This window comes from Lissotriton helveticus, chromosome 2_1 (genome assembly GCF_964261635.1).
Source record: "Lissotriton helveticus chromosome 2_1, aLisHel1.1, whole genome shotgun sequence".
NCBI classification, from domain to species: Eukaryota; Metazoa; Chordata; class Amphibia; order Caudata; family Salamandridae; genus Lissotriton; species Lissotriton helveticus.
The window spans coordinates 1,895,116,477-1,895,129,141 of NC_136059.1; positions in this window are offsets into that span (position 1 = coordinate 1,895,116,477).

Sequence of the window (12,665 nt, forward strand, 5' to 3'; positions counted from 1 at the left end):
GCACCTGAAAGCAGGGGCACAAGGGAAAGAGCATCACAGGAAAGAGGTACTGGAAATATAGTGGGAAACGTACTAGTGGAAGAAGAAGGATGACTGATGGGGTGGTGAGAGAAGCTGGATGGATGAGAGGAGTGCAATAGAAAATGGAGAGGAGGGAAAGAGAGAAGAGGAGAAAAAAAGAGAGAGAGACAGAGAGAAACAGTGGAGAGAGTATCAAACAGTGTTAAGTTGAAATGTGAGAAGTAACAGGAACAATGTGATCTGAGCAACCCTCCTGTTTCTCCCCTGGTTGTTCCTAGTGTGACTTTTTGCAAGTTCTGTTTCCACTCTCCGTGCCAGTTCCATTTCCTGCTGCCCATAAAGTGACTCATTCCGATGGTCTGAGCTAATTCTTTGCTACCTAGTTGCTGCTACAGCCCCTTTGCCAGTGGATGTATTGTCTGTCCATCCGTGCCAACCATTTACCATTATTCTCTCCATCAGCATCCTTGGACAACATTCAACTGGCTCTAAGGGAAGGATGGAACCAGAATGACGAGAGGTGAGTAGCACCAGGGAGGTGAAAGGTTACACCCCCAACTCTGCATTGCAGGATAAAACAGGGTCGGTGATTGGCTTACATGGAGTGGACCGGCAATTGGAAATAGCTGAATGACTACCATTAGGGAGTAATGTGCCGAACAATGACATGGGTTTGGTGGGGGAAAGCTATTCTACCTTTACCATCCACCACACTTCTCTCACAGCACCCTCATGTTTCGTGTGGCTAGTCTGCATGTGTGAATGATAAAGGAAGGTGGCAAAACTGGAAATGTGCCATAGGGTAAAAGACAGTAATGTCGTACTCCAAGCTGCCAAATCCAAACCCAAATCCTAAACTGAGTTTGCCTGTAAACTACTAGACCCACACTTTGTTATCAAGGTGGGCAGTAAGTGGAATCCAGAACTATGCCAGACAGATTTGTGTAGAGGGTGTTGATGGCAAGGAGCCCAAATGTTCCTGTCCTTTGGGAGCTCCATTTATGGTCAAACACATAGCATGGCATATCCGCCTCAGAGGGTAGTTGGAAGTTCATTGCAAGGACTGGAACCTACTCCTTAGGCTGTGAGTGAATATGCACATTTTGAGAGGATCACTTTGAAAACTCCTCGTTGAAGACCCAGACTTACTCAGTTCTTTGAGAGGACGTTTTTTTCCAAACAGCCAAACACATGAAGCCATTTTTAAAGAGGATATGAGTAAGGGCTGAATACATGTTGAAAGAGACGCAGAGCTAAAACGAAGGGCAAATAAAGAAAACAAGCATTTGCAATGCAATTGGTCTCGCTTTTCGGGACCTTATAAGTGTTTAGCTATGCAGCATATTATTGATTATATCACATTAGACATTAAAGGTATTAATGTTTGACTGAGAGAACTTATATACCACCACTCACAACCCTCAGACTATCAGTGTACTTAAGTGCCGGTAAAGTGTTTATGGGTTGCCTTCACTGTAGAATAATGAAAGTATGTACAGTCAGCAGGCCTGCCTTTACAAACATACAATCAGCACAAGGTCCTTTCATTCAGTCACTTGGCTAAATGTTCAAGTACAAGAACAGACACTAGACTCATGTGCAACAGTACTGTGGGCACCTGCTTGGCCTGCATGATTCAGCACATAGTCGTACAATAAATAGTCACTTGAACTGTACATGAATTTATGATTTATACATGTGAGTGGGTCAGTTTGAATGAGTTAGAAAAACTGAGTGAGTTAGACTGAGAATAAATGAGAGTGAGGGGGGTATAACAGAGTGACAGTGTAAGTGATAAAGTATGAGTGTGTCAGTGTAAGAATGAGTGAGTGTGATTGAGCAAAAAATAGTGAATACAAGACAATGTGTGAGAATGCAGGAGTCCAAATAAATGAGAATGAATGTTAATGATTGTAAATGAGGGAATGTAAGTGTGAATTAGTAAAAATTAGTTATTATGCTTGTGAGACTGCGACTGTCGATAACATCCTGCGGGTAATTCTGGGTTAGGGAGGCACCGATGGCAAAGTTCCTGCACTGGAATGCTGCAGGCAATTCTTATCATGACAGGCACCTGTCACAAAATATTGGCACTTGCCTACTAAAGGTAATTCTTGACATATGGGACACCCATGGAAAAATTCTGGCACTGGCATAGTTCATGTAATTTTTAGCATAAGGACATCCATGGCATATATGGGGCACCCATGACAATATTTTGGCCCTGGCACAATGGAGATACTCTTTGACATATAGCGGTAGACAAAGCATATTTATTTTTTAAAAGGGGTCTTATGGGTTCAATACACTATGAAAATATTTAACAAGAGCACTCTCAGAACCTGTGGTATATTAACAAATGTATGTGAAAACTGTGCTTTAAATGCACCGTAAGGTCCAGTTTTTTTCTAGGTCTTCTTGGGAAAGAAGCCCCTCGAGTCCACCTGAAGGCGCTTGCTCACTGGCTTCACTCATTCACTACAAATCAGGGCAATATTACACTCCACCACTTTAAAAGATTGTGGTAGCATCCTACCATATGTTGTATCTAAACCAGCCATTTGTCGGTGTTGTGTTATTTTATTAATCATGCAGTTATTATGGAATATTAGCTATGTCGATTAACGTGGTAGCATTAGGTTTATGGTCATGTGACCGCTTTCTGAGAGGATGGTGATAGGTTCATATGATGTCATGAAGTTCTAAGGGTGTGTGATTCCACTTCCACTACCCCTGGCATTTTTGTGAATCTACATCCATTTTCCGAATGTATATAATTAAATATTTTAGTTTTCTGAAGAAAATAAAACTGATGGTTGGAGTACCTTCTTTACGTGATGGGTATATGCGAGAGAGTTACACAAGGTAAATACCTTTCTCTTGTTCCTGCTCCCTCTTTCACCGCCGTTTGCATGATATATGCTATTTAAACGTAAAGCCACCTGTCAGCGCTGCATGAAGGTTTGTGAGACATGTGGAGTGGTGTGGCTCACTGGTTAGAGGCGGCAGAATCGGAGGCAGAGGTAGGCCCGGGACCAGGGTTCGATTCCCGATGCGGCAGGGTCTTGGGCCGTGGTCAGCGGACTCGATAATTCTCGCCTCGGTGCCTACTCTAACCATGGGTCCCACTCAGCAACTCTGGGCAATAGCTTGCTTAATCTCTACTAACGGCCCCATCAGCACCGGGGATGCTTGTCTTCACCTTGGAGATGCCCAAGAGGGATCATCTCACAGGGAAAGCCAGGATGGGTTCCCCAGCGGTATACAGCGCCAGGACGCCCCTTTGCTGGGGCAGCTGTGCGCTTTACAAGTATACGACATTTAAAATTTAACATCAGGGCTCACAAAACTAACAATTAGTAAAAATAGAGGAAAAATAATCTCAAGGCCTAAGGAAGAGACAGGTGGCTCAAAGCAAAATTGTGTGAATGCACGACTGGAAGGTACAAAGTAATAAAATAAGGAGCATGTTTTAACTTTAGTTTTTATTGATGTGGTTCCTTACTTAATACTTTACGTAAATTTCAAACTGAACAACAAGGTGTAGATAAACATCTAGAGCATGGAGAGCGCAGGCTGCGGTTCTGTGTCCGACAAAAAACTTTTAATCTCATAAACTTAATTAGTGGGTTCATTTATTTTTTCTTTCCATCGTGTTTGGCAGTATGCAAACCATACATGGACATATGGACCACATTACAATAGCATAAGGTGAACGCTGAATCCATACCATGAAAAAGATGCAGTGATATGCTGTATAATGTCTGGATTCATTATGAATTAAATTGACAGATATTTTCTTAATCCATATCCATACTAATATTATAAAGAGAGAGCCCAAACCTTTGAGGCGGGTAATCTCAGTAACCACAGCACCAATCACAACACCCAATACAGTGTTAGAAAGAGCAGTTGCAGCAGAAGGACATAGGCTATGCAGACGGATAAAACAATTTATTAAAAAAATTGCAAAAAACTACATCATCCAGAAGGCCGAGGGCCAAAATAACATCAAATAGGAAATGATGTAATAATGTGACTTTGTGGCTTTTCAGTTTTCCAAAGTGGTGCCCCTCAGCGGCAGGACGGACGCATAAAACATTCACGCTCGTGGGGATGTCCAACAAAACGAGAGGCACTCAGGCACACATTATGAGTCTATACGTTGCATTGTGGATGGTGAAGTCTTTCTTAAAATGGTGCCCAATTAATCCTGCCGCTGAGGGGCACCACTTTGGAAAACTGAAAGGCCACGAAGTCACGAAGTAAGTGGCTCCATTGTGGGGCACATAAGGAGGATTTTACAATGTGCTGTCTCCGGGGCTCATTGGAAGCTGATAAACTGCATTAATTATTGGGCACCATTTTAAGAAGGACTTCACCATCCACAATGCAACGTATAGACTCATAATTGAGCAGCCAATCAGGGCGTGCGATCGAGCATAACAGAGAAGGTGGGGCTCCAATGGTGTTCACGGACTGCAATGCCGCCGAAGAAGGGAGATACCCGAAACGTGTCCAGATGTGCAGCCCGATGCTGAATTGACTGGCGAGAGCTATTGTTGACCAAATAAAAGATAATGGGGAAAAGCTCTTGTGTGTCTGAGTGCCTCTCGTTTTGTTGGACATCCCCACGAGCGTGAATATATATATATCTATATATCTATATATATATATATATATATATATATATATATATATATATATATATATATATATATATATATATATATATATCCTTCCATACTAATATTATAAAGAGAGAGCCCAAACTTTTGAGGCGCGTAATCTCAGTAACCACAGCACCAATCACAACACCCAATACAGCATTGGAAAGGGCAGTTGCAGCAGAAGGACATAGGCTATGCAGACGGCCACCGTATACATTTAAAAGGCAAAAGAACCGTGCCAGCAAAGTATTCCCTTGTGGGCGTGTCTGCATTCTGCTGTGGGCGTGTGCTGGGGGCGTGGCAAACACTGGCGGCGTGTGGTACGTTCCGCCCTTCATGCCATGTGAGTCGTAATTGCGCCGCATCAAGGGGCACGCTGGGGCCGTGACAAACCCTGTGGGCGTGTGTCCGTGCTGTGGGCATGTGTACGCCCTTCATGCCATGTGAAGCGCCAATTACGCAATTGCGCCGCATCAAGGGGCACGCTGGGGGCGTGACAAACGCCGGGGGCGTGTGCTACGTTCCTCACTTTATGCCTTCTGGGTCGTACATTAATCAGATCGTCTGCTGTGGCCGTGTGCTGGGGGCGTCACAAAGGCGTTCACCTCGAGGCTTGGTAAGTAACTATTCGCAAGACTCCCTTGGGGGACTGCCCGTTGTCTCACACATACTGGGGGTGCCGAATGCAGTGTGTGCTTTGGCCTGGGTGCGTCTGAAAGGGCCGAATGCAGTGTGTGGCTTGGCCTGTGTGCGTCTAAAAAGCATTCGGGCCGAAGAGCATCGGTGTGGGTCATAAAAAAATAAAAACAGCGGGAAACAATCATTCAAGACTCACACAATTCTAATTGTTAGACGGTCGCCGCTGGCCCTCAAGCGGGGGCTCACGCGACTGAGCGTGTCTGCGGGGACAATTACTGCAGCCTCTCATGCGCGCTGTTACTGAACTATCACATTAAACCAAATTACACGTGCCTGCTAACATCAGCCAGGGCTGTAGCCGGGCTCAGGCGGCGGATCACTACACTAATTACATGCGCCTGCTAACATGAACCAGGGCTGCAGCTGGGCCTCAAGCGGGGGGACAAGCGCCTGCTAACATGAACCAGGGCTGCAGCTGGGCCTCAAGCGGGGGAACACGCGAATGACCGTATCTGAATACACACATTACACACATTTTATTTCATACCCGGACAACGTCGGGACGGGCTGCTAGTTTTTGTATACAAAAATGGAAACATTTCGCTGAAAAATCTCTTAATCGGCGCCAAGTTGCTGCAGCACTCGGCTGATTACAAGTGTGAGCCACTTATCTATGAGGACAACAGGACAGATGCCAGGCGCAGCGGGAGGCCCTCCGACCTTGTCCAAGGGTCCCCTCCCCGATCCCAAGGTGCTTGGAGGTTGACTGTAATTGTACTCTTTCAAAGGTTTGCCAATTGTGTTACAATCCTCGGCTTAGGGGAAGGAATATTAACAGTCTTGGACAGGTTCTTGCACATTTAAAGCTTTTACATTGCTAATAATACCCGAGATACTGTAATGGGCGATGGGAATAGCACAGATGACGGCCTGAGCAGTGGGGCTGGAGAGACAGACACCTTGCCAGCTGCTGCGGGCACATTTTGGGCCTAATTCTAGGGTTTATAGATCACCGAACCATTTTGGTCAGAAGACATAGGGGCATATTATCAAGAACTGCCTTAAAGCGGCAGGAAACTGCGCTAAAGCGGAAATAATGTTATTGCTCGCCTTGATAATATGGCCCATAGAAATGACATTTATAAGGGGGAAAGTGCAAGTTTAAAAGAAAATGCCGGTCTGTCGCAGGGCAATAGTCCCTTAGTGTTTGAAATGGTAAAATAGAAGTGCAGGTATATTTACCGGAGTATCTACTTGCTTCTGAGAAGTGCTGGTACTCGCCTATTGAAAGTACTTCACCTCTGCTGAGAAGTGCGGGTACTCTCCCTCTCAAAATAAATAATTGCAGGTACCTGACAGTACCGGCCCATTTAAAGCACTGCCCTTAGATACGGACAACACACTTAGGTGAAAAACAAGCATGGATTCTACCGGTAGCGAAGATTTTGTTCGTTGCATGTGTTGTGAATGTCTATCTGACGTGTGTCTTTAGTAGTCCATGCCTTAGAGTTGTGTACTCGGCTTTGTATTGACTTAGTGTTACTAGTGTGCTTGAGCTAATATCCCCGTTACAAAGCATAGTCTGAGGGGAGAAGTTTTTGCTGTGAGTTTGAGCACTCTCTTGTGTTGAGGATCAGAGGTGTCGAGGTTGATGCACACTGAATATATGTCTCATGCCTTACATGAAGTGCTTATCTTTGTGTTCACCACTGCCGCTGTGCTCACCAGCAGTGGTGCGTCATCAGGGGCTGCTATACACGTATCTCAGTTCTGCGCAGAATGGCGCGCTTTCTTCACTTGGCCATTTTAAGGCTTAATCAGTCAGAGCTCCTTGATGGAAAACCTGAAAAATGTAGACCTTCCTTATCAATTCAATTCTGTAAGTCCACAGCTAAGCAATCCTAAAACATGCGTTATGCACACGCAACACTCGCACTCCTGAGTTTCTCAGCGCTTAAATATTTTGCGTGCACAACGGCAATACAAAAATAAAATGTGCCTGTACAACCTTTAGGACGACAGTAACAATAATACATGGTTCTGTTTATTTTGGAGCAGCCCAAGTTACCATTGCAGTGTGTGACATCAGAGGGTGAAGGGGGGAGGTGGAGCTGCATGTCCCCTTCTGCGGAAGTCTTACCACAAAAAGCTGTTACACACACCCAGAGGTTTCAGGGAGGCCAAGTTACGGGAGACCAGGGAGCTGAGAAAAGGTCACAAATAGGCACCTTATGAACAATGAAAGCTTTTCCCGATACAGCAGCAGCCGGAGAGTTGCTAGAAAAACTAGGTAAAAAAAAAGACGAGGAGAGGAGGAGGCAGCAGGGGGAGGGGAGAGAGGAGGGGTCCGGCGGCTGTTTCCCTTGTGGGAGCGAGCAGAAACCATCTGTCAAAGCTCGCTCCCGCAAGGTAATCGCCAAACGTGCACACGTTGCCATTGAAGGCAATGCAATGGTTGCACGTTTTTGCCAGCAAAGCTGAATCAATGGCTAAAGGTATTTTTCCTACGCGTGTTTGTACACTGGGGAGGGGAGGGCAAGAAGCAGAGAGGTATGAATAGGTGTGGGTCTGTTAATTCACTAACAAATAGTTTTTTCCAACCTAAATTCCTATGACGATATCTGCCATTCAAAAATGAATTAGGAATGAAGATTGGGGAAAAATATAACAGAAAAGCTTAGAAACAGCATCAGACAGCTCTGACTGCTAATAGAATCTAAGGAAAACCTCTTGTAGCACTCGCGCAAGGCAAATAGCTGTATGAAAGATTACCAAAACCCATCCAAACATCAGGAGGAGGAAGGGTGATGAACCAAATGATATGGAACAGAAAAACCTCTTTTAATTAGTTGATATTTGATACGCTTAAGATCGATTGTCTCATTGTCGGTCATGGTCATAGTAATCACCATCCTTTCTCAGGGTATTAGTAAAAGCGAAATTAGAGTTCAGTCCTGAAGATTGCTAGTCCAACTCTAGAACTGGTCCTCCTGGACCTCGGAGCAATTGCTCCTACTTCGCCCGGGCACTTGTATTTCCTTAACCCGCTGTAATCCCCATGATCTGGACTTTACGGCATACACCTGCCTTCATTGCAACGTCACCCTCCCTATGATATCTAAAACTCCTTTAACTCCCGTGACTGTCAAAAACCAGCCTCCTACCATTTTAAATGCGGCATTAATCAATTGCAGATCTCTCCCAGCTCACGCCTCTGATATCTGGCTATCACTCGTCACCCATAAATGGGACATTTTGTTTCTTACTGAAACATGGATTAAAGATTCTTCTAAACCAGACATCCACCTTGCCACTCCCCCCGGCTATTGTTTTATTGGTATTAACCGAGACAACTCTAAGTCCGGAGGAGGTCTGGCGGTTATTGCCAAATCACATTTTAAACTTAATCTTACGAAAATTCCTAATCTCGGCCTCATTGAAGCCGCTTATTTTACGGCTGCGGACTCTGCTCGCACTATTTGTGCAGGCATATTGGTCTACAACCCCCCCTCTGCGACTTCCTCCTCTCTTCATGCTTTGACGCATTCTATTGCAGATTATTCTCTCAAACATTCCCATTTTACTGTATTAGGTGATTTTAACCTCCATATTGATAACCCCTCCTGCTCACTAGCCTCTTCCCTGATAGAAACTTTACTTGGACTTACCTTGCCCCAATTAGTTATTGGTCCCACCCATATTGCTGGCCATACACTTGACCTCATCTTTTCAATCACCCTGGCATCACCTCTTCTCCTCCGATTCCCATTACTTGGACTGATCATTTCCTGATTCCTTTTTCCATCACGGTCCCTTCCCCTTCCTCCCCCACCCCTCTTAACAGAACCAGAGGTCGGAAATGGGCCAAGGTAACCTGTGATTCCTTGGAAAGTCACTTACATTTCCAACTCAATCAGCTAGAAGATCTCGATTCAGAGACCACTAGATTCAATTCGACTCTTTGCACCGCTCTTGACGCTGTTGCCCCTTATGTTCCACTCACTTCTTCTAGATCTCGTCCCTCGGCCCCGTGGTTCTCTCCTCTGCTTCGTGAGGAGAAAAGCAAATGTAAGCAATTGGAACGTAAATGGAGACAAGATTATGATCCTTTAGCCAAATTGGCTTATAAGTCAGCCCGGAACCATTTTCACAAACTGAAACGCTCCTCTATGAGAACTTTCTTCTCCACCCTCATCCAACAGGCACATAACTCCTCCAAAACCCTTTTCTCTATTGTGAAAGACTTTGTAAATCCCCCGGCTGTTAAATCTCAATGTATCCCCACTCAGGATCTGTGTAATGGACTCTCGGACTACTTTCAGGAGAAAATAGTCAAACTCTCCTCTTCCTTTGCCACGGTATCTTTTAACCCCCTGGTAGATAATCCTTGTTCTACTCCCTGTTCTTTCAATTCTTTTAATGAGCTGACCCCAGACCTTGCGCTGTCTTTGCTACTCAGCGTAAAGTCTGGTTCCCCTCTGGACCCAGTCCCGGCACAAATCATGGGCACTCTTGCCCCGGTTCTATTAAACCCATTTCTCTCCATCTGGAATACCTCCCTGTCCCTCGGACAGTTTCCTTCAGTGTGGAAGCAGGCCAGGCTAATTCCCATACTGAAGAAACCTGGTGCTGACCCCCTACTATTCAGCAACTATCGGCCTATATCGCTCCTGCCCAAACCTGCTAAGATCTTGGAGAAGGTGGTACAGAAACAGCTGGCACAGTATCTAGAATCTAACCAGCTCCTACATGACTCCCAGTCCGGATTCAGAACTGGTTACAGCACTGAGACGGCGCTGGTAGAAGTCTCTGAGATCATTAGGGAATCAGTGGATAGGGGCGAGGAGGCCATGTTGGTCCTCCTCGACCTATCCGCTGCATTTGATACTGTTTCCCATAATATACTCACCACCCGTCTACAACAGTCAGGGGTAGGAGGTTCAGTGCTGGCCTGGATTAAATCTTTTTTGTCCAGTCGATCTCAGAGGGTTACTTTGCACCCTTTTGAATCTGAGGACAAACCCCTCCTGTGCGGAGTGCCCCAGGGCTCGGCTTTGAGCCCTTTATTGTTCAATGCCTATATAGCTCCTCTTGCCGGGGTAGTTGAGTCTTGGGGTGTCAGAGTGGTCTCTTATGCTGATGATACTCAGCTTGTTTTCTCCTTTAGAGACCACTCTGACTCCCACTTTTCCAACTTTAGAAACTGCCTTGGCAATATTTGCTCATGGATGGCATCTAACCACCTTGCCCTTAACACCGACAAAACGGAGGTTCTCTTTTTCAGTAAGAAATCCCCCCCTCCTGCAAATCTCTGGTGGCCCACTGTTTTGAATCCTCCCCCCTCTCCTGTTCAAGCGGCTCGTAATCTTGCTTTTACCTTTGACAATGCTTTGTCTGGAAGGGTCCAAGTCAACAAAGTGGTAGGTGCTTGTTTTTCCAAAATGCGAATGATCAGGAAAATTTTCCCTTACCTCCCGCAATCATCTCGCAAAACAGTCGTTCAGGCACTCATCACCACTCACCTAGACTATGCGAATAGTCTATATGCAGGTGCTCCCCTTTACCTAATTGACCGCCTGCAAATTGTCCAGAACGCGGCAGCTCGGCTCATTGGTAATATCCCCGCTCGTACTTCGATCAGGAAATATCGGGATGAGCTTCACTGGCTTCCCATAGCCCGTCGCATTGATTTTAAAATTCTGACCCTGACATTCCGAGCAATCCATGGTATTGGCCCTCTCTATCTGAGAAAACGTCTTATGATCTCTTCGTCAGTTAGACACCTAAGATCCAATAGTTTGCGTCTTCTGACGATGACAAGATTTAGGCTTTCTCGTAGTGGCGGTAGATCTTTCGCCGTCACTGCGGCTAGGCTCTGGAATAGCCTTCCTCTTGATCTCAGGTTCTCTGATTCGGAGCCAGCCTTCCGTCGCCAACTTAAGACCTGGTTGTTTACTATTCATTAGGGCTGTAGCTCTTTTAAGTTCAGTATTTTCTTTTCCTGACTGTGATGTATCCTTGGTTTGCTCTTTGGGGGACTCTCATGTAATCTTAGCGCCGGGACACTTCCGCTGGAGGTAGCCGTGCGCTTTATAAGCTTCAAATAAATAAAACTGGTAGATTGAAGTAGCAACAACTAATGACAACCATACCAATGCCAAGGAAGAGAACAATTGAAACTGTAGTAGGCTCCCAAATAATTTCCTCAAGCCCTTCCCTTAGTGATTTGCTAGGCTTTTTGTGACCTCCTAGCTGGTTCTGTAATCTCTCTTGAAGATGTTTCATAGGTATTTAAGTTCCACGAGGCACACGTTTATGAAATGCCATTAAGTATAATGTAAACAAATCACAATTTCATCATAGGACTCTATCATGCACGACTTTAGAAAATGTAAAAACAGATTTGGGCCAACATAGAAAAATAAAGGAACGTCATGTATTTGATGTAGCTGCCCACCACCCTTCTTTGTTGTTTTGTTATTTTTAAATTTTACCTGCTTTACAATAGTGACTAGCGAATACACTGTCCTTTCTCAAACTTCTCTGTCATAGAAAACCCCACCCCCTTCTTCACTAGAGGTTGTTTTCTAATTTCCTGTGTTTTTATTTTCTGTGAATTGTTGCGAAATGCAAATAAAATTAAAGGATAACGTGGAAGAGGAAAGACAGGGCAGATAAGGAGAAATACTGTGCTCGGAGAGGAGAGTAATGGGCAGGGGAAAGGAAAGGAAGGGAGATGAGAATGTAGTGCAGGTGAAAGAAGATAGGCATTAGTTGAGACTATAAACGCACCATAGAAAACAAAACAAGAGGGAGAAATGGGGAATGTAGCTAAGGGGTGATGGAGATAAAAAGGAGATGGTAAATACAAAGCAGTGAAATGGAAAGATTGCAAGTAGGGAGGTCGGAGAGATCACATGAGAGAGTGAACTACATGGTAGGGTAGAGGAGAGTGACAGATAGCAAAGGAGAGGAGATGGATGCACAAGGAAAGTAAGATAAGAAACACCTGGAATGGTAGAGGACTGAGAGAAGCCAAGGTGGATTTAGATGGAAAAGGAATGACAGAACATAGATTACAGAAGAGACATGGGAGGCGTAGCTATTGAGATGGGGTGTGGCAAGGAGATGCAAAGGACAGAGAAGAGGAAGGAGGCAGGATCGAGAGAGTTAAAAATTAAGGTAAGGCATGGAAGAAAAACAAATCAAAGACAATGGTTTAAGGGAGATGAGGATCAGAGTAGGAATGAGAAGAGAGAGAGACAGGAAATAAACTTCTCCTATCTTGTTCTATCTTTTTATGTGTGGAGTTCCCCACCCCGACTAGGGAGTTTT